The sequence below is a fragment of the Halichoerus grypus genome, chromosome 2 (assembly GCF_964656455.1).
Source record: "Halichoerus grypus chromosome 2, mHalGry1.hap1.1, whole genome shotgun sequence".
In the NCBI taxonomy this organism is placed as follows: Eukaryota; Metazoa; Chordata; class Mammalia; order Carnivora; family Phocidae; genus Halichoerus; species Halichoerus grypus.
The window spans coordinates 165,547,588-165,566,486 of NC_135713.1; the positions used below are offsets into that span (position 1 = coordinate 165,547,588).

At 49.9% G+C, this 18,899-nt stretch overlaps 1 protein-coding gene across 4 annotated transcripts in view; it reads right to left on the reverse strand.

The window, feature by feature from the left end:
- ABR (ABR activator of RhoGEF and GTPase) overlaps nt 1-18,899 on the reverse strand; it is a 171,555-nt gene that overhangs the window by 93,324 nt on the left and 59,332 nt on the right. The window lies entirely within an intron of this gene.

Genomic DNA, 18,899 nt, shown 5'->3' on the forward strand with positions numbered 1-18,899 from the left:
GTCTTGGCTCAGAACGACAGCAATGTGGCCTTCTAGTGCCCCTGTTGACCTTGCCCAGTCGTCCCTGTGGCCCTGGGGCGGGAACTGGGTGTCTCAGTCATCGCTGTGTGCCCAGAACCCACGTGCAGCAGTATCTCGAGAAACGTGTGTGGAGGGAATGAATGAGCAGAGGAATGCACTGTCCCTCTCAGGTCTCAGGCTTGAGCCAAATTCTCCACAGTGCCCTGGCTCCTCCTGTCACAACATACCAGCCCCTGGGCAGTCAGCAGCCTGAGAATGGTGTCAACAGGTCACCAGGGCCCCTGGCCATGGCAATACTCAGTCCAATCTGGCCCTTTGGCAGCCGAGAGCTTCCCCCAGGCTTGCTGCACCTGCTCCCTCTGACTTTCTCTCCAGTCCCTGTGCTGACGGCCCATTGAGCTGTCAGAAGATGTAAGCTATTATTTTTTTCCCCCCAGAACAGGCATGCATGTGAAGAACCACAGGATCCAGCCACTGAAATGTGTGTGTGCCATGCACACGGAGATAGGGCCCGCTGACGGGAGGACACAGGGCCTATGCATGAGGCTGGCAGGGGGTGAGCCGATTCTGCTATTTCCAGGGGGCAGAAGGAAGGAAGAGAAGCTGCGGCATCCAGTCGGCCCAAGTCTGGCACTGTGAGGGGGCCCGGCTGTCTGGTGAGGTCTACTCACTTTGGAGACACGTAAGGAGGGAATGAAACATCACATTAACCTGCCATCTCTCCTCCAGGAGGCTCCAGGCTGGCCCGTTAGGGCCTGGAGTCAAGGCCAGGGGTGTGAGCTATGGTGAACCCCGACCTGGCCGAAAGTTCAGATTCCAGCAGGCCATGCTGACTCTCCTGCACACTGACCTATATTCCCAGAGGTCACAGGACCAGATCCGCATAAGCTCCAATTCATCCTCATCAGAGGGGCAGCCATGGGCCTGCATGTCCCACTCCTCTTAACCTAGCTACATCTGTAAGGCTATTGTTTCCATCCCCAATTTACAGACAAGGTCAGGGAGTCTCAGAAAGATTTGCCCAGAAGGGATCTGAACTCAGGTCTGTCTGTCTGTTTCCGAATGCCATCCTTTTCCCTTTGAGTTTCTAACTTCCAGAGAAGTCTACTTCCACAGCTCTCCTGGTCAGGGGAGGCTGACCAAAGACAGGAGGGAGGGGTGCCAGCCCAGGAGTGGAGGAAAGTGCACACAGAGCTCTCTGCAAATGTTCTAACACACTTTCCCTTTCATTCTACCCTCTGTAAAACGCTAACAGCCCAGGAAGTCAGTCAGAGACCCAGGAGAGCCCTTACCAGGAAAAGGGATACAAAAGCTATAGAAAAGACAGAGAAACCAACCCTCAGAGAAGGAAGGAGCCCTGGGGACTCAGGAGGATGAAAATCTACCAAGTACAGGCTTCAGTTTATGAGAGGCCACAGATACAAAGGCTTGGCCACCAGGTCTCAAAAGAGAGAAGGCAGAGGAGGCTGTTAACAGCCAATATCCGTTTCCCCTCCTAGTAACAGAAATATAATTGTATTTGGAGTGGCAGTGTGCCCAGTGGCTAACTAAAAGACTACTTTCCCTAGCGGTGTGGACCACGTGATTAAGTTCCAGCCAATGACATGTTAAGTGGATATGTGTGAAACTTTGAGGAAGGCTGCTAAAAACGATTGGTTTAGTTGGAAGGTACGCCACTCCTCGCCCCGCCCCCATGTTTTCTCCTTCTATTGCCAGTTTGGAAAGCAGATGGAATGGCTGGAGCTCCAGCAGCCATATTAAGCCATGAGGTGACATTGAGGATTGAAGCCAGCGCTGAAGCTAGCTGAGCAGAAAGCTAGGAGCCTGGGTGGTGATGGCATGATGAGCTGCCATACCACTCCAGGACTGTCTACCTCCAGACTTCTTTTTTTTTTTTTAAGATTGTATTTATTTCACAGAGAGAGAGAGAGAGAGAGCATGAGTGGGGGAGGGGGTGGAGAAGCAGAGGGAGAGGAAGAAGCAGGCTCTCTGCTGAGCAGGGAGCCCGACACGGGGCTCGATCCCATGACCCCGGGATCATGACCTGAGCCAAAGGTATATGCTTAACAAACTGAGCCAGGTGCCCCCAGACTTCTTTTACATGAGAAAAAAAAATGTTCATGTGATTTAAGCCACTGTTATTTAGCTTTTATGTTGCATGTACTCAAACTTAATTGTAACTGATCCAGATGATTTTCCTTGACATTCTGTCTAGGTGCTTTTCCTACTGCCTTCACTGTTCCTTCTAAGTCTCCTTGGTCTCTAAGTCTCTGCCCACCCCTTGAAAATGGGTATTCTTTAAATATCCTTACAATAGAATACTGCTCACCAGTAAAAAGGGACAAACTACTGATACATGCAATAACAGAAATAACTCTTACAGGCATTATGCCAAGTAAAAGAAGTCAGACACCAAGGAGCATATCCTGTATGGCTCTGCATACATGAAGTTCTAGAACAGACAAAACTACTCTATGGTTAAAAATAAAAAAGAAAACAGTGGTTACCTCTGGGGTTGGAATAGAGATAGTAGCTGATTGTAAGGGGCACAGGGAACTTTCAAAGTGATAGAAATGTTCTATATCCTGGGGGGCCTGGGTGGCTCAGTTGGTTAAGCATCTGACTCTTGATTTTGGCTCAGGTCATGATCTCAGAGTCATGGGATCAAGCCCTGCGTCGGGCTCTGTGCTCATTGGGAAGTCTGCTTGAGGACTCTCTCCCTCTGTCTCTCCCCCTCTTGTGTGTGAACTCTCTCTCTCTCTAAAATAAATAAATAAATCTTTAAAAAATGTTCTGTATCTTGAAAGGGATTTGGAGTACATAGGTGGATGCATTCATTACCTTCGTGAAATACACTTAAGATTTGTGCATTTCACTAAACACTGAACTCTATCTAGTTAATGACATTCATGCTTAAGTGTTGAAGTGAAGTGTACTGCTATCTGAAACACATAAAAAACAAGATGGATTGATGATGCTCAAAGGAATGGAGAGAGGTATGATGAAGCAAGTGTAGAAAACAGAAAACATCCAAAAAGTATAGATAATTATAGACTCTAGATGGTGGGTACATGGGTATTCACTGAACAATTCTTTTTTTTTTTTTTTCAATTTTAAGTAGGCTCCACGCCCAACTCCATGTCATGAACTCATGAACTCATGACCCTGAGATTAAGAATCAGCCAGGCGCCCGCCACTGTATAATTCTTTACACTTTTATGTATGTTTGAAAATTTTAATAATAAAATGATAGGGAAAAATTGGTGTTCTCCAAGCTTCTGTCATCCCTGCTTTGCTCCCTCTCCCAAATTTTATTTACATGCCAGGGAGAGGTCTGGGCTGTAGACCCATCTCTTTGATTGGTTTCTGGACATCTCCATCCTCAGGAACCTCAAATCCACCCTTTTCCTGACGGTAATATGCTAGATTGCTCAAGTTGGAAGCCTAGGGATCATTCTAGATCCCTCCTTCTTCCTACTCCTCATCTTCTATATCCTGAACTATCTCCACTCCTGAACCACTTCCCCACCCTCACCAGCTCTTACAAAGACAATTCCAACACTACCTCCCCATGAGCCAGACTGAAAATCTGATAGCGTTTCTTCCCTGTTTGAAATTCAACAGTTCTCCATTCACTTCAAGGGTAAATCTCAAACGCCCCAGCTCAAGGCCCTTTATGGCCAGCACCCGAATCTATCTTTACAGGCTCATACTCTGCTGCCGAGTAATATCGGACATCTTCCTGGTCCCTGCAGTGGGTTCTACAGTAGCTCTCAAATATATATAAATATTCAAATCTTAACATCAGTCCCTGTGAATGTGACCTTATTTGGAAAGAGGGTATTTGCAGATGTCATTAAGTTGAAGATCTCGAGATGAGATTTTCCTAGATTAACTGAGTGGGTCCTAAGTCTGATGATGTGTCCTTATGGGAGACAGAAGGAGAGAGGACGCAGATGCACAGAAGGCCATGTGAAGACGGAGACAGAGATTAGGAGTTAGGTTGCCAGAAGCCGAGGAATGCCTGGAGTCACCAGAGATGGGAAGAAGCAAGCAAGAATTCACCCCCTACAATCTCAGCAAGGAGCGCTGCCCTGCCAACACCTTGATTTTGGATTCTGGTCTCCAGACTGCAAGAAAATAAATTTCTGTTGTTTTAAGCCACCAAGTTTGTGGTAACTTTTTTATGGCACCCCTGTGAAATTAATATAGTCCCCAGACACACGGCACTGTTTTCCCCTCTGGACCTTCACACACGCTGTTCCTAGACCTAGAACACCTAGACCTCCTCACCCCTTGTCCACCCCATGAAATCCTATTTAGCCTTCGAATCCATCTCAGCTGCACCCTTCTCCCAGGAACTTCCTCATCTCCTGAATATATGAAGCACTTTTGCAAACTTCTGCAAAATGAGAAAAAGGTGAATACTTTGACTTTCTAAATGTTAGAAAAATGAAGAGAAAATTAAGTGGGGAACTACACATTCTCAACGTATATATACATTTAAAATGTAATCAAAGAAAATGCAAGTGCACACACACACATATATATGTATGTATATATATTTGCAATTTTTCTATCAAATCAGCAAGGTTAAAAAATACTCAAAGTTGTCAGGAAAGAGGCAGCCTCAGAAACTCCTGGAGGGTATGAGGACACCTGGCTGGCTCAGTCAGTAGACCGTGCGACTCTTGATCTCAGGGTCGTGAGTTTGAGCCCCATGTCGGGTGTAGAGATTACTTAAAATAAAACCTTTAAAAAAGAAAAAAAGAAACTCTTGGAGGGTATGGTACAACTTGTTTGAAGTCAGTTTGGTAACTTGTTTCAAAAGCTTTGATAGTTGGTACAGCTTTTAACCCAGCATAACCCAAGATTATGTCCTCAGAAATTAATTAGAAGTGTATCCAGGGGCGCCTGGGTGGCTCAGTCGGTTAAGTGCCTGCCTTTGGCTCAGGTCATGATCTCAGGGTCCTGGGATCGAGCCCTGCACTGGGCTCCCTGCTCAGCAGGAAGTCTGCTTCTCCCTCTCACTCTCCCTCTGTGCTCTCTCTCTCTCAAATAAATAAAATATTTTAAAAAAGAGAAGTGTATCTAAAAATAAGGTTGCAAGGTTATTAATCATGGGGCTGTCTATGATTGTGAAATATTAAAAACAAACTGAATGATTATAGGGAACTCGTTAAGTATAGTATTTCTCCAAGATGGACTACTATGTAGCCATTAAAATTATACGGATGGTGTAGATGATTTTATTAACTGAAAAGGGAAATAGTAGTGTGTACAGTATGATACTATTTTTGAAAAAATAAAAGTGTCTGTATGTGCATAGAATAAATGCAAGGCAACAGCACAAAACGATCATAAAGCATTCAGGTTCTAAGAATTTGAGAGAAATTAATGCATGATCTCTGCTCTCTAGGACACTGGCACATACTGCTGGTCTCCTACCCAATATCCATCTTCCCTTCATCCCTGCTTACCTTACCCTGGTTTTAAATGAGGTGGCAAAGGACCCAGTCCCAGGCAGGATGCTTGTTTTTTCTGACTCTCTCACAACTAGGAGTGGCCATTTGACATCGTTCTGGTCCATGAGACCCAAGTAAAGTATGATGGGGCCTCCGGGAAGGCCTTTGATTTAGTGATTAAAAAGGGACTTCTTGCCTTGAACTCAAGTGTGATGACCGGAGCTACAGTGGCCATATTGCCACCTGAGGAAATGATCAAGAAAGAACACAGATGTTCCCTTGATGCTGTTGAGCTACTGAGCCACACCAGAAAGAGCTCACCTCATTTTTTATTGAAAGGAAAAATATAAGCCCCTAAATGTTGGGTTTTCTGCCACTTAAAATAGACACATTCCTAAGTGATACCCCTACAGCCCAGCAGAGGAAGGCTGTCCAATGAGCAAGACGACATCCTCGGTGCCATGACGGAAGGACTTCACAGGTGAGGCAGAGAAGAGGGAGGAGGCAACAGTGTGGATGAGGGTATGGTAGAAGAGCTGAGCTGGTACTCAAAGGGAGGTGGTTTATTACTGTGCCTAAGAGCAAGACCCTGGGGTCCCCCAGCTTAGGTTCCAGCCCAGGCTCCATCACTTCCTAATCTTTCTCTGTGCTCAGAAGAGTGCCTGGCACAGGGCAGATACCTTTGAATGGATATTGGTTAACCCAGTGAATGTGAAAGAGGATGACGAAGGGGCCAAGTGCCCAGGGCTGCTTTGAGGATGAACTGGAATAACGCACACAAAGCACTTAGCACATAGTAAGTACCCTATAAATCTTAGTGGCTATTATTAATATTATTAATTGAATCTTGAAGGATGTGTGGGTGCTTGCCAGGCGGATGGGGATGGGAGCAGAGTTCTAGGCAACGAGAAGAGGCTTGGCAAAGGCACAAAATGTAAAACAGCAGGGCCCCTCAAGAGGACTATAAATAGCCCAGCATGGCTAGAACACCGAGTGAGCAGGCGGGTGAGGTGGCAGATAACACTGGAGAAGTGGGCACAGACCAGCACACGGAGGGCCTCGTGAACCAGGCTAAGAGTTAGGCAGGACCCAGTGGGGATGGCTGATCTGGACCATTCCCTAATGTGGGGTCTTGCCAGCTACATCATTGCCAAATATTGCTAACTTTAGATAATTCTGCCCGATGCCTATATTCCTCTCTTGCGTTACAATGCAGGCAGAATCCTGGGACCCCCAGATCTCCTAGGAGTCATCCAGATTGGGACCACATGGGAACATAGGGTTACCTACTCCAAGCCTGTAATGGAGCCTGGTCAGATGACAGGACGGCAGCCAACCAGTGACAGACCACAGAGACCTCAGACTTGCTCTTTTGGGGCAAGGTGGAGAGCTGGGTCTGTTGGGGGTAGGTTCAAACCCAAATGACCAGCCCTCATTTCCACCATCCTAAGCTCTGGTAGGTGCAAGGCGGGGAGGAAGGGGTGCCCCAAAGGCTGGAGGCACACAGGCGTCAAGCTGTTTACAACCTTCCCCTGAGGCTGTCCAGCACGCGTGTTGGAGGGACACAACCAAACATATGTCCTGGTACACCTAACCTCCAAAACACAGGCTGAGGGCAGTTTCAGGGATCTTTCCAACCTCTTCTTGGCCACTCTAAGAACCTGTGGGTGCAGGATCAAGTTAAGTTCTAGGTGTGGAACAGCCCTGCCCTCCCAGCAGGGGTGCTAGGAAGGCTCATATTAGGTGATAAGCTTATTACCTGCTCTTGAGCTCACAGAGGATGAATGGGGAAGGGCAACCTGGGGACAACAGCTGAGGGCAGCCCAGTCCTGACCACCATTCCCACCAAAGCAGCATCAAAGGTCTTCAGAGAACATCAGAAGTCTCTGTGAGTCACACGCTGCATCCGGTGGACACAGAGCCCAGGGGCACAGACTGCGTTCCCGCCCTCTGGGATCTCCCGGCGGGGTCCTACGCAGGCTCACTGTCATTTGTGACTGTGCTGGGCCCTGGGCCGCGCATAGCCTGATCTTCCAAGCCACCCAGCGATGGAGAAATCTTACAAACATGCCGAACAAAAGAAACCAGACACGAACGAGTGCACACACAGGATTCCATTCATATGAAGTGTTCCTCGATCATCGGTGATAAGAATTCTCGTTCATGGCTCCCCGGGGGCGGGCTGTGGGAGGCAGTGGGTGTTGACTGGCAAAGAGCAGGAGGGAACTTTCTGGAGTGCCTGGAAATGTTCTCCATCTTGATCTGGGGGGTGGTTACGCAAGTAGCCACGTGTAAAATTTAAAACCAAGCAAGCAGTACCATTATGATTCTCATTTACAATTGAGGAAGGGAGGGCACAGGGAGTGAAGTCATTTGCCCAAGGTTTAATGGCTGGCCCGTGGAAGACGGGGCTGAACACAGCTAGTCTGACCCCAGGACCGGTGCTTTAACCATTATAACATGTACGACCGGAACGGCGAGAAAAGACCATGCGGGCAGGTTGCTGTCAGGGCCCACAAGTGGAAGAAACAATGAGTGTCAAACTCTGGGGAGGGAAGAGATCCATTTGGAGGAGGGTCTGAGTGTCCCTTGATATAATCAGTAACTATCATTACTACATTGTTCCTCTTCCTGCGCAGTGAGTGCCCTCAGGGATCTCCTAGTCCTTGAAAAACAAAAAACAGAACCAGGGCTTTGGAAACAGACCCCTGGGCTAGGCTCCCATCGGCCGGCCCAACTGTTCCTCCATCAGCCTATGTTCAGGAGGCTCGGCTTCGAGCAAGGCATCCAGGCCATCAAAACAGTGCAAATCTTCAAATTTAAGACACCAGTTCCAAACTTCACTGTGCACTGGAATCCCCTGAAAAGTTTGGAAACTACTCATATTTGGCTCCCACTCCAGAGATCCATATGAATGTGGGGGGGGGCTGCTGGGCATCAGGGCTGTTATAAGCTCCCCAGGTGATTCTAATGTATTCTAAGGCTGAGAACCACCTGATTAAGACAAGGACCCCGTGTCGAATGAAACCGAACTCTGAAACAGCCCTAGGAAGCCATTGGCCGCATGGAAAGGTTACTCGCAAGAGGCGGGGTTTGAATTAAGTCATGAAGGACTGGGAGGGGGAATGGACTGGGAAGAGGCGAAGGAGGTGGACATAAAGGGCTTTACTCAGCTTGTACACTGGGGGCGGGCTGGGTAGCCCCTGTCCCATTCACACAGGGCCTGCAACTAGTCACCTGGACTAGCCACATCCTCACCCAGAGGCCTTCACGTAGGCCTGGAGCAGGGGCACTAACCCAGGAAAGGGCAGAGGCGATGGGGCAGCTGGTTCCTGGAGGTGCCCTGGAGAGCTGGAGTTGGAGTACTCGGTTCTGGCTCGGCCTCGCTGCTGGGAACAGACTCCCTGTCCCCCGTGGGGGTGCGGCTCGGCCTCTCGGGTTGCTGTGGAGATTCGATCAGATCCTCTACCTCCAGGCTCCCTTGGGGAGGGAGGCAGAGATGGGGGCCGCCTGGAGAAGCCAGGGCCCCAAAGCCTGAGACAAAGGAATCCTAGGCCGTGGGGTTCAGTGGCTGGGGCAGAAGCAGCGGGGCGGGGGGCAGGGGCCTGCCGACAGCCCTGGGCAGAGAAGAAAGGGTGGCTTCAGCAGTATCCAGGCTCAGAGAGATCGAAGAGAAACGCTATTATCTGCACCGTGTTTTATAGCCTACAGAGCAACCCCGCAGCCGAGATCTCACAATACGCGGGTGTTGTCAGGGTGGATATTACTCCCCCATTTTACATAGGGGGAAACTGAGGCTCAAAGAGGTTCTGGGTCTTGTCCAGGGCTACCTGGCTAATAATCAACTGACCCTCAAATTAAAGTCTGCTCTTTGGACCAAGTCTCCCACCCAGGCACAGGGACCTAGAATTTCTAATTGCTCTATAGAAAAAGCAGTTATATGCCCACCAAACATATAGGAATACTGGTGCAGAATGGTTAGATGACCTTGCCATCATGGAGGAAATCTTTCTGTGTAAATGAGCAATAGTCATTCAACAAACATCTCCTGAGTTATGTGCCAGATGCAGTGAAATGAACGGACCCTGAGCAGGACTGGGCGCCCCCCCACTGCTACTACCAGTCAGAGGCTTACACTGAGTCAAGCCTGGGGCCAGAAGTCAGACAAATCTGGATTCTGGTCCCAGCTCTTCTGGACTTGCAGCAAATTGCTCATTCTTTGGGAGCCTCCACTTTCTCACTGTGAAATGGGATGACACAGCTGTCCTGCCCATTCCATGGGGCTGCTCTGAAGAGCATTATCAGAAGCAAGAAAAGTATTTCACAAATAGTATAGCATTCAATCAATCAGACAAAAAATACTCCTCTACAAAGAAAGTCAAATTCCCATTCCTTTGGCCTTTGGTTTATTCCGGCTTCCCCCACTAGGTGGCAGGAGTCTGGAGAGCACTCACCTAGCAGATGCTGGGTAACCAACCACCAACGGGCTGATGCCATTCGCTGAAACTCCTCCGAATCTCCTCCCATAACAACCAATTCAATTATTTAGGGTCTGGAGCCGGGAGGTCCCTCTGACAAATCCTACAGGAGTTCTAACCCTTGTTAGAGTTAACAGCTTTAACTTCTCTCCAGCTTCCCCTCTGAACTATCATGATTGATGACTAGTAATGATCCTGGACTGATTTGATTTAAGGCTCTGCTCTTCTTCCCCTCTGCCCGCATGCTGGTGGCAAACGCTACTTGGCCCCAAAGTGGCAGAAGGGGGAATGGATAGGAGGCAGTGAAGAGGGAGAATCAAAGGACCATTATGACAATGACTTTCGAATCCAATCCCACTTATCACCGCCTGGGATGGCCTCCTCAGAGACCCCTCTCCCATATACGGTTTCATGAGTCCCTAGAGTATTTATGAAAAATTAAATGACTCTCAATCTAGTGCTGAGAAGTAGGAAGGGACAGTTCAGGAAACAGATAAGTAATGTAAGGTCCAGAGGGGTCAGTAAGACCCCTAGAGCAGCCTTGTACTTTGGTGGTGCCCAGGATCAGAATCTAAGAGCCCTGCCCTCCACCGCAGGGGTTCCCTTCAATCCCAGGGCCACGTGGCCCCAGGCTCCCACCCTTCTCTACAGAAGTCAGCCGAGACATTCCCAGCTTGCACATGCTTGCACACCCTCCCACATACATCCACAGAAACACCGCACATCTCTGTTCCATGGCTGCCAGGAGGCCGGACTCGCCAGCATTCAGCTCAAGCTGCTGGCTCTCCACAGAGCTTCCCTGGACCTTAAAAATCATTCTAATATTGGACAGAGCCATATGAGGGTGCCTCAAAATTCATGCCCTTCTCTGCCCCCTCAGCTCCAGAGTGTTAGTGGTTTTGCCTGTTCCAACTTCCTTTTGTCATCCGCTGAGAGGAGATGAGAGGACCTCCCCAAGTCAATGGCCTCTTCCTGAACCACCAAATCACCTTTCCTCTGGAGCGGTACAAAGCCAGGTGAGGGCTGAGCTGGGGAAGGGCACTGCGGTTCGCCCAGCCAGCTTGTTTCTGCTCTTTGCCCACACACACACACCTATACACACATGCACACACACACATACGCACACACAGATACAGACACACACCCACATCAAGGCCCTGATGCCTTCCGACTCTCTCTGCTCTGGTCACCCCTCATGCAAAATCCTCCGTTCTCCTTCTCCTGCTGTAGTGACTTGGAGGCCGTGGGTTTAGAAGGGGCAGCCTCCATTTGGCTGGATCCCTGAGTGACCATGTGGAGCAGAGGCCCTTGCCTACCAGTGATGCACTGGTGTGAGCAAGCAGTAAACCGTGCTTGTGTTAAGTCACGGGGATTTCGGGACTGAGTTGGTTCTGTGGCATAACCAGCGACCCTAAAACATCTCCAACTACTCCATGTAAGGTTGGCTAGCCAGCCCCAGTCTCAGAGAAGCTCCACATGCACGTCCCAGTACCCAACAGTTCCTTTCTCCTAACACCACCCTATGCCAGGCTCATGGTGAACCACGGCCACCCTCCTCCGATTCAGGAGAGAACCAGGAACCCAGCACCTCTTCTGAGGGCGGAGGAGAAGGAAATCTGGAATGTCCTCAGGCAAGTGGGTTGGTGCCAGGAGCACCAAGAGCTTAGTGTTTGGTAGAAGCCGGCACCAGAGGGCCAAGCCTTCCCACCAACTTGGTGACCCACCCACTCTCCCAGGACAAGGTCAGCGAGCCCATCCTGACCAAGCCCCAAGGACGGCCTATTGCTGATGTGTGAAGTAAGCCCCAAAGGAGACAGGGCAACACCCATAGTCACTGTAGCATTATTCACAACAGCCAAAAGGTGGAAGAAACCCAAGTCTCTAAAGATGGATAAATGGATAAACGAAAGGTAAATGTGGTAATATACACACAATGGAATACTAGCCAGCCTTAAAAAGGAAAAGAAATTCTGACACACGCTACAGTGTGAATGAATCCTGAGGACATCATGCTGAGTGAAAGAAGCCAGTCACAAAAAGACAAATACTGTATGATTCCACTTATACGAGGTACTTAGAGTAGTCAAATTCACAGAGACAGGAAGTGGAATGATGGTTGCCAGGGCCTCAGTCGGGGTGCAGAGTTTCAGTTTTGCAAGATGACGAGAGTGCTGGTGATGGATGGCGGGGACGATTGCACAACAGCGTGAGTGTACTTCATGCCACCGAGCTGCATACTGAAAAATGATTACGATGGTAAATTTTGTTTTATGTATTTTATCACTATTTAAAAATAGAATAAAACGTAATTTAAACAAAAAAAGCAGACAGGACGGAGCAGAAGGAGTAGAACCAGAGACAGAAACTCTTTCGTGGGGATTAGCAGGGGGCAAGGGGACTAAACCAGGCCTGCAGTCCACTTAATTTCCAAAGAGGGCTTTGGAGTCTCTTTCTGAGTTACACAGGCAGGTTCCACATCCACAGTTCATCTCTGTTTTGCTGCCAACTTCCTGGCACCCGAAAAACCTGGCTCGGCCCTAGGCAGGGGCTGCCAGACATCTGTCGGCTCCGATCTCAATCCTCCCTCTCCGATCAGACAGCACCTGGGCACCCATTACAGCGTTCAACCTGCCTTAGCGACGTCCTGGAGAACACACAGAATGACCCAGGGGTCACAGCTGGAAATGCAACTCCCCCCCAGGTCACCACTGCCCCTGGCTCTGCCCCCACCCCTCTGCCACCTCCCAAGTCCTTCACTCAGATCCACACGACTCCATCCTACCCCCTGGCCGCGAGAGATGCCAGCCTTACCCCCCGCAGGAAGGAAGTCTCCTCCAAGAATCAAGCTCAGGATCAGACATGGCCCAGGGGCTGACACGGGATGGGGGAGGGAAAGGAAAAAGAGATGTTTCAACTTGGCTCTCATGACAAGTGTGGCTATAGACCACAGGCCAGAGAGGACAGGCCAAGAGAGACAGGTGCCAGGGCCCACAGGGCCAGCAGGACCTGCCTGGCCCCAGGTGTTTACACTGGATCGTCTGAGTGCAGGCAGACTGGTGGGATGGAGCCGGAGCAGCAATGGCCAAGGTCAATTACCTCTGCTCCTAGGAGAGCTCCTAGAAATGTCCCTTCCACACCTGGGCATGTGAGCATGAGAGGAGAGAAGGGCACAATACCCACAAAACCCAGGGCTTGGCTGGCAGAGGCCGCATCTCATACACAGGACCTCCAGGCAGGCAAGTGGGCATATCCCAGTCTCCCAGGAAAATGAGAGCAAGATTCTGAATTGGGGGCAAGAGAAGGGTTATAGGGTCTGGAGGCTTCCTCTGGGAGCCATGAAAGGGCAGAATAGTGAACAGTGCTTTGATAGTACTGGCCCTGGAGCTAGGCTATCTAAATTCAAATCCCAGTTGTAGCTGTGTGACCTTGGGCAACTTGCTCAACCTCTCTGTTCTTGAGTTTCCTCCTTTATAAAATGACAATAATAATAATACCACTATTTCATAGAGCTCTGTGACAGTTAAATGAGTTAGTTAGCTCAAGTAAAGGACTCAGAACAGTGCCTGGCATGTAGTAATGTTAGGGGTTGTTATTGTTGATGATATTATTATTATTATTTATCCCCCAAATCCTGGCCCTTGGAAAGACACTAAGAGGTCGCTGCCTGATCCTCCTGGGGCCACGGTCCACTCTCAGCCCTAGATCCAAGCTCCTTCCTGGGAGCCGGGGGCCCTTCAACAGGATTAGGTAAGCAATCCAGATGCGCAGTCTGCAGCGATATGTTCCAGATCACTACATCAGAGGCGGCAGAGCACACAGCCTCCTGGGAACCACAAGGCAGGAAGGGAAGAAGGAAGGGGCCCTCGTGCACACGAGTACAGGTCTCCCTGAGCTCCCACAAAGGCACAGGCCACAGCCATAACACACAGAAGCTCAGAAGTGCAGTCCTGAGCCTTCCCTCCCATTGCTGGTATATTAGGGTGTGTGTGTGTGTGTGTGTGTGTGTGTGTGTGTGTGTGTGTGTGCGCGCACCCACATACATGTACACACACCCTCCCCAGGGTGGGCCACACAAGCTAACTTCCTATCATCTATCCAGAAGGTAAGAGCAGACACCGTAGTCAAGAGCTTATGCTCCGGAGCTAGACTACCCGGGCTTGAATCCCAGCTCTACCTCTTACCAGCTGTGTGACCTCGGGCAAGTCACTTAACATCTCTGTGCTTCTGTTTCATGTTCAAAATAGAATAATAGCAGCCAAACTCCCAGGGCTTCTGTGAGGATGAAATGAGTAACTACATCTAAAGTGCACTTAGAAAAGTGTCAGCACCACCTAAGTACTAACTACTATTACTCATAAACTCGACACGTCAGATCGGATTGCCAGGCTGTGGTTCTCCTGGTTCTCCATCTTACCCTGGACCAGGTCACCAGACCCCTCTCTGCTGAGAATTCATCTGACAATTAGTCTTCACCCCTACAGGGTCCCAGGCAGAAATCCCAAGCTCTGTCAATGAGCCAAGTCTGGGCTTTGTCAGTGCCCTGCGCTGATATCACCTCGCTGCTTCCTGGGTTTTCCTCTGTCTGCAGGCAACACCCACATCTCTCAGTCTTCCCGTTCTGATGTCAGAAACAGCTCCGGTCCACCGTGCCCCACACAGAACATGTGGTTTTCTCTGCGGAGAGACTGCCATGGTTTTCCCACCAGAAGACAGACCACGTGTTTCGGTACTAGACATCCTAAGAATTCCTGATTCTAGCAGGATCTGGAATCCAAAAGAACACTGGACATGAAGTCCGGAGATTTAGGTTTAACTCTTTGGGCAAGTCACCTGAAACTCCCTGGGTCCCTGAGCCTGCTCCTCTGCAAAATGGGGACAGCATTACCTACTCCCAGTGTAGAGGTAAGGAGATATAAAATGACAAGGCAATATTTAGTGCAGTACCCAGCACACAGCGAGTGCTTGATGCGGCTGGAATGTGGACTTTCCCCCTCCTTTCCCATTATAGGCAAAACGTGAGAGAAGAGATCTGAACCAAGGTACTGTGCTGGTTTGGCCAAGCCGTCTATTACCGTTAGCAAGATGAGCTCTGTCAGGTGGTTTAGAAAAAAAATCACGACACAGCCTGGGCCGGTTTTATTGGCTGGGATGCAGAGCTGCCCTCTGTCCTGGGTGACAGGTTACATCCTGGATCCCTTCCTTCCCCCAGAAGCTGGTTTACTTGGTCAAATCACCCACGGTTTCCAGAACGAGGCAGGAGGGCTAAGGGAGCCACTTGCGTCTTCCGGTCACACACACCAGACCTGGTCAATGCCCACACGGCTTTTGGAGCAGCTGTCCCCATCCTGCCCACCTAAGCAGATGACACATCTCCCCGTGGAAGAGAAATACGGACCCACAGGTCCATGTGCCTGTCACATGATGGCATCGCGAGGCAAGAAGACCACACCCTGCGACTAACTCATCCTTCCCACTGGTTTGAAGCCTCGTGGTCACCATAGCAACAGGCTCCCGCTCCAGCCTGCCGGGCGGGGCTGATGCAATTCTCAGGCAGTGAGCAGCCCCAACCGGGCTCACACACGGCTCTGTTCCCACTTGGGGGCGGGCGAGTGGGGGGAACAAACGAAGAAGGAGGAGGTGGGCACACACTCCACGGAAAACTCTGCTCTTCCCCCAGTTCTGTCCAAGGACTGGAGATAAGGTGGGCCCTGAAGCAAGCTGTAGGTTCCCCTCTGGTGCGCCTAACAAATACGGTGTCACCGCAGTGGCTGCCGCTTCTAGAAGATTCATCTCTAAGGCCTTAGGAGATCTGGAGGAGGGGCAGACAGACTGCCCCATGGGCCTCTCCACCACCACGCGGCCCCTTCCTTGCCTTCTGAGCCAGCACCCCACCAGCGAAAGCACCCCCGCTTCCCTCAGCCCACAGGCAGCCCAGCAACGCAGAATTCAACAGGTGACGCTTTACAGTTCTCTGCTCTGTTGTGTTCCCTGCCTGTGCTGCACGAAAGTAGCCCGGAGTCTGGAACTCCCCCGCAGCTAAAATGTCCCCATGATACCACCGATCCCCAGCCTCCCAGCTCCCGATCCCACTCCACAGAAGTCTCTTTTACTGGCTGGAGTCAGTGTGAGGCAATGTCCTACACGGAGGACATTCTGGACAAGAGCCCCCCAACCTCTTAAAGCATCCTAGTCCCCCAATCTCATGGAATAAGAACTTGGAAAGGAGGGGGATCAAGTCACACATTCACCGCTACACACACACACACAAACACACACTCTCGAGAAACAGGGAAGGAAGCCATGTTAGGACCAGAGCTTGGCAACACTACCGGCCCTTTCTAGCCTCCCAGTGCCTACCCATGGATGCAGGGTTCTCCCTCCCAAGGCTGTTGTCCTGGGGAAGATGCCTCTAGTGCCAGGAATGCTTCCCTCCTGCAGGCCCCACTCCTGTCTCCATCCCAAGAGCCCCTTCCCGCCCTACGGTCCCTCCTACCTGGCCCACATCAAGGGCATCCACCCAATCAGAAGCTGGGCTTTGGCACAAACAGGCCCTGCTCTGGGACCTCTCACCCCGAGCTGGGAGGTGTGCAGGCGTGCAGGGAGAGGGAAGGAAAGCATGCTTCCACAGCACCCTCCCCCATGTGCTTTCAGGGGCCGGTCACATTGGGCCCTCCCAGGGGTCGCCCTGACAGATGCGGGAAGTGCTTAAGTCCAGGGGCCACTTGGGAGAGGGTGTTCAGCTACAGGATGTCCTGGTAACGCGTCCTGCCGGAGCCTCCAGGACGGCTGAGAGCAGGCGGACAGAGATGGTAAACACTCAGAGCTACATATAGAGATGTATGGCTTGCCGCATATAGAGATCAACGGAGTAGATTTGAGATGCCAGACATAAACACATCTATGTATGGTCAACTGATTTTCCACAAGAGTGCCAAGACCATTCGATAGTTTTTCAACAAACGGTGCTGAGACAACTGGATATCTGCCTACAAAAGAATGAACTCAGACCCTTATTTCATACTTTATTGCATATACGAAAATTAACTCAAAATGGATTGAAGACCTACATGTAAGAGCTAAAACTATAAACTTTTTAGAAGAAAACATAGGGGTAAAGCTCATGACCTTGGATTTGGCGAAGGACACCAAAAGCAAGAAGAGAAAATGTAGATAAATGGCGAACATCATCAAAATCAAAAGCTTTTGTGCTTCAAAGGATACTATCAAGACAGTGAAACAGCAACCCATTAGAATGGGAGAAAATATTTGCAAATCATATATCTGATAAGGGACTTGTGGCTAGAATATATAAAGAAATCTTACAACTCAACAATAAGAAGACACATAACCCAACTAAAAAATAGGCAAAGGATCCAAATAGACATTTCTCCAAGGAGAGTAAAGGCGGCTTTCCTCCATTTTATTGGCGGATATCCAATGTGGACCTACTATGCCCCAGGCACTGTGTCCAGCGATGGGTACACAAGAGGGAGGCAAAGCAGAGTCAGCCTCTGCCTTCGTGAGGCTTACATCCAGTGGACAGGTAGTACATACCGACTATGTGTGTGGTGCATGTAGTAACTCCCTTAAATTCTCACAATAAGGTAGACACTCTGAGAGCTCCTGGCATGATATTGAGTATTATCAGGAGTCCTGCTCCTTAGCATAAAGTAGCATAGCCTTCCAGGCCTCCGTGGCCCAGCCTGCTGGCTTCTTGAGCCACAGCACTGGTCCCACCCCTCACCTTGCATTTATACCTAATGCTCTAGTACCTCTGACTCCCCCCGAATTTCCCAAACTTGGCATTGATTCTTGCCTCTGTGCCTCTGCCAAGTCTCCTTCCTTCCCCATTTGCTTGCCTAAAGAAGAGATTCAAACCCAGTTCACCATCACGTCCCTCAAACAGCTCTCTCTGACTCCCAGTAGAATGAATCACTTCTGATAATACTCAATATCACGTACTTGTTCAGGAGAGAAGACTGGAGAGAAGATTGCCCTGAGGTTGGAATCTCAGCCCCACCACTTATTAGCTGTGTGCTCTTGTGCCAGTTACCTAACCTCTCTGTGCCTCAGTTTCCTCATGCCAGGAAGGTTAAATAACTTTCTCATGGCTACATGGCTAGTTAGTGGTGGAGCTGGGATCTGAATATAGGCAGCCTGGGTCCAGAACCAGCTCTTCCATCCACCTCCAACTTTTTTTATTTTTTATTTTTTAAAGATTTTATTTATGTATTTGTCAGAGAGAGAGCGCGCACGCAAGCAGGGGGAGGGGCAGAGGGAGAGGGAGAAACAGGCTCGCCGCTGAGCAGGGAGCCCGATGCGGGACTCGATCCCAGGACCCTGGGATCATGACCTGAGCCCAAGGCAGACGCTTAACTGGCTAAGCCACCCAGGCGTTCCAGCCTCCAACTTCTTTTAACTGAGTGTTTTGACCTCTCCCCAACATAGCCATTGTGTCCAGAGATATTAGCAAAGAATTAGATATCAGGCCCTGACACACAATTGGGCTCAGGAACAATAATAAGAGCCTATACTTATGCAAACAATTAACTCACTTTATCTTCGCATCACCCCATGAGGTAGGTACTACTAATATCCCCCATTTTGCAGATGAGGAAACTGAGGCACAGAGAGGCCACAGGTCTTCCCCAAGCTCACATAGCTGCTGAGTGGCCAAGCTTGGAACCGAGGCAGTCTGGTCCCAGACACTACCCTCTCTCTTGCTACCTGACTAAATCAGTCATGCACACACTTCTAACATGCCCGGGGATCTGGCCTCTCAGGCCACAGCCCAGGAGATGTGCTACAAGGGCGAGGCCACAGGTAGATGATGTCCAATAGGAGGGGGGAGATGCCAACAGTCATAACAGATGGCAGAGTGGGAACCAGCAGGCCCGGGGTCTCATGCCAGTGGGTGCATGCGCAGACAGCCCTG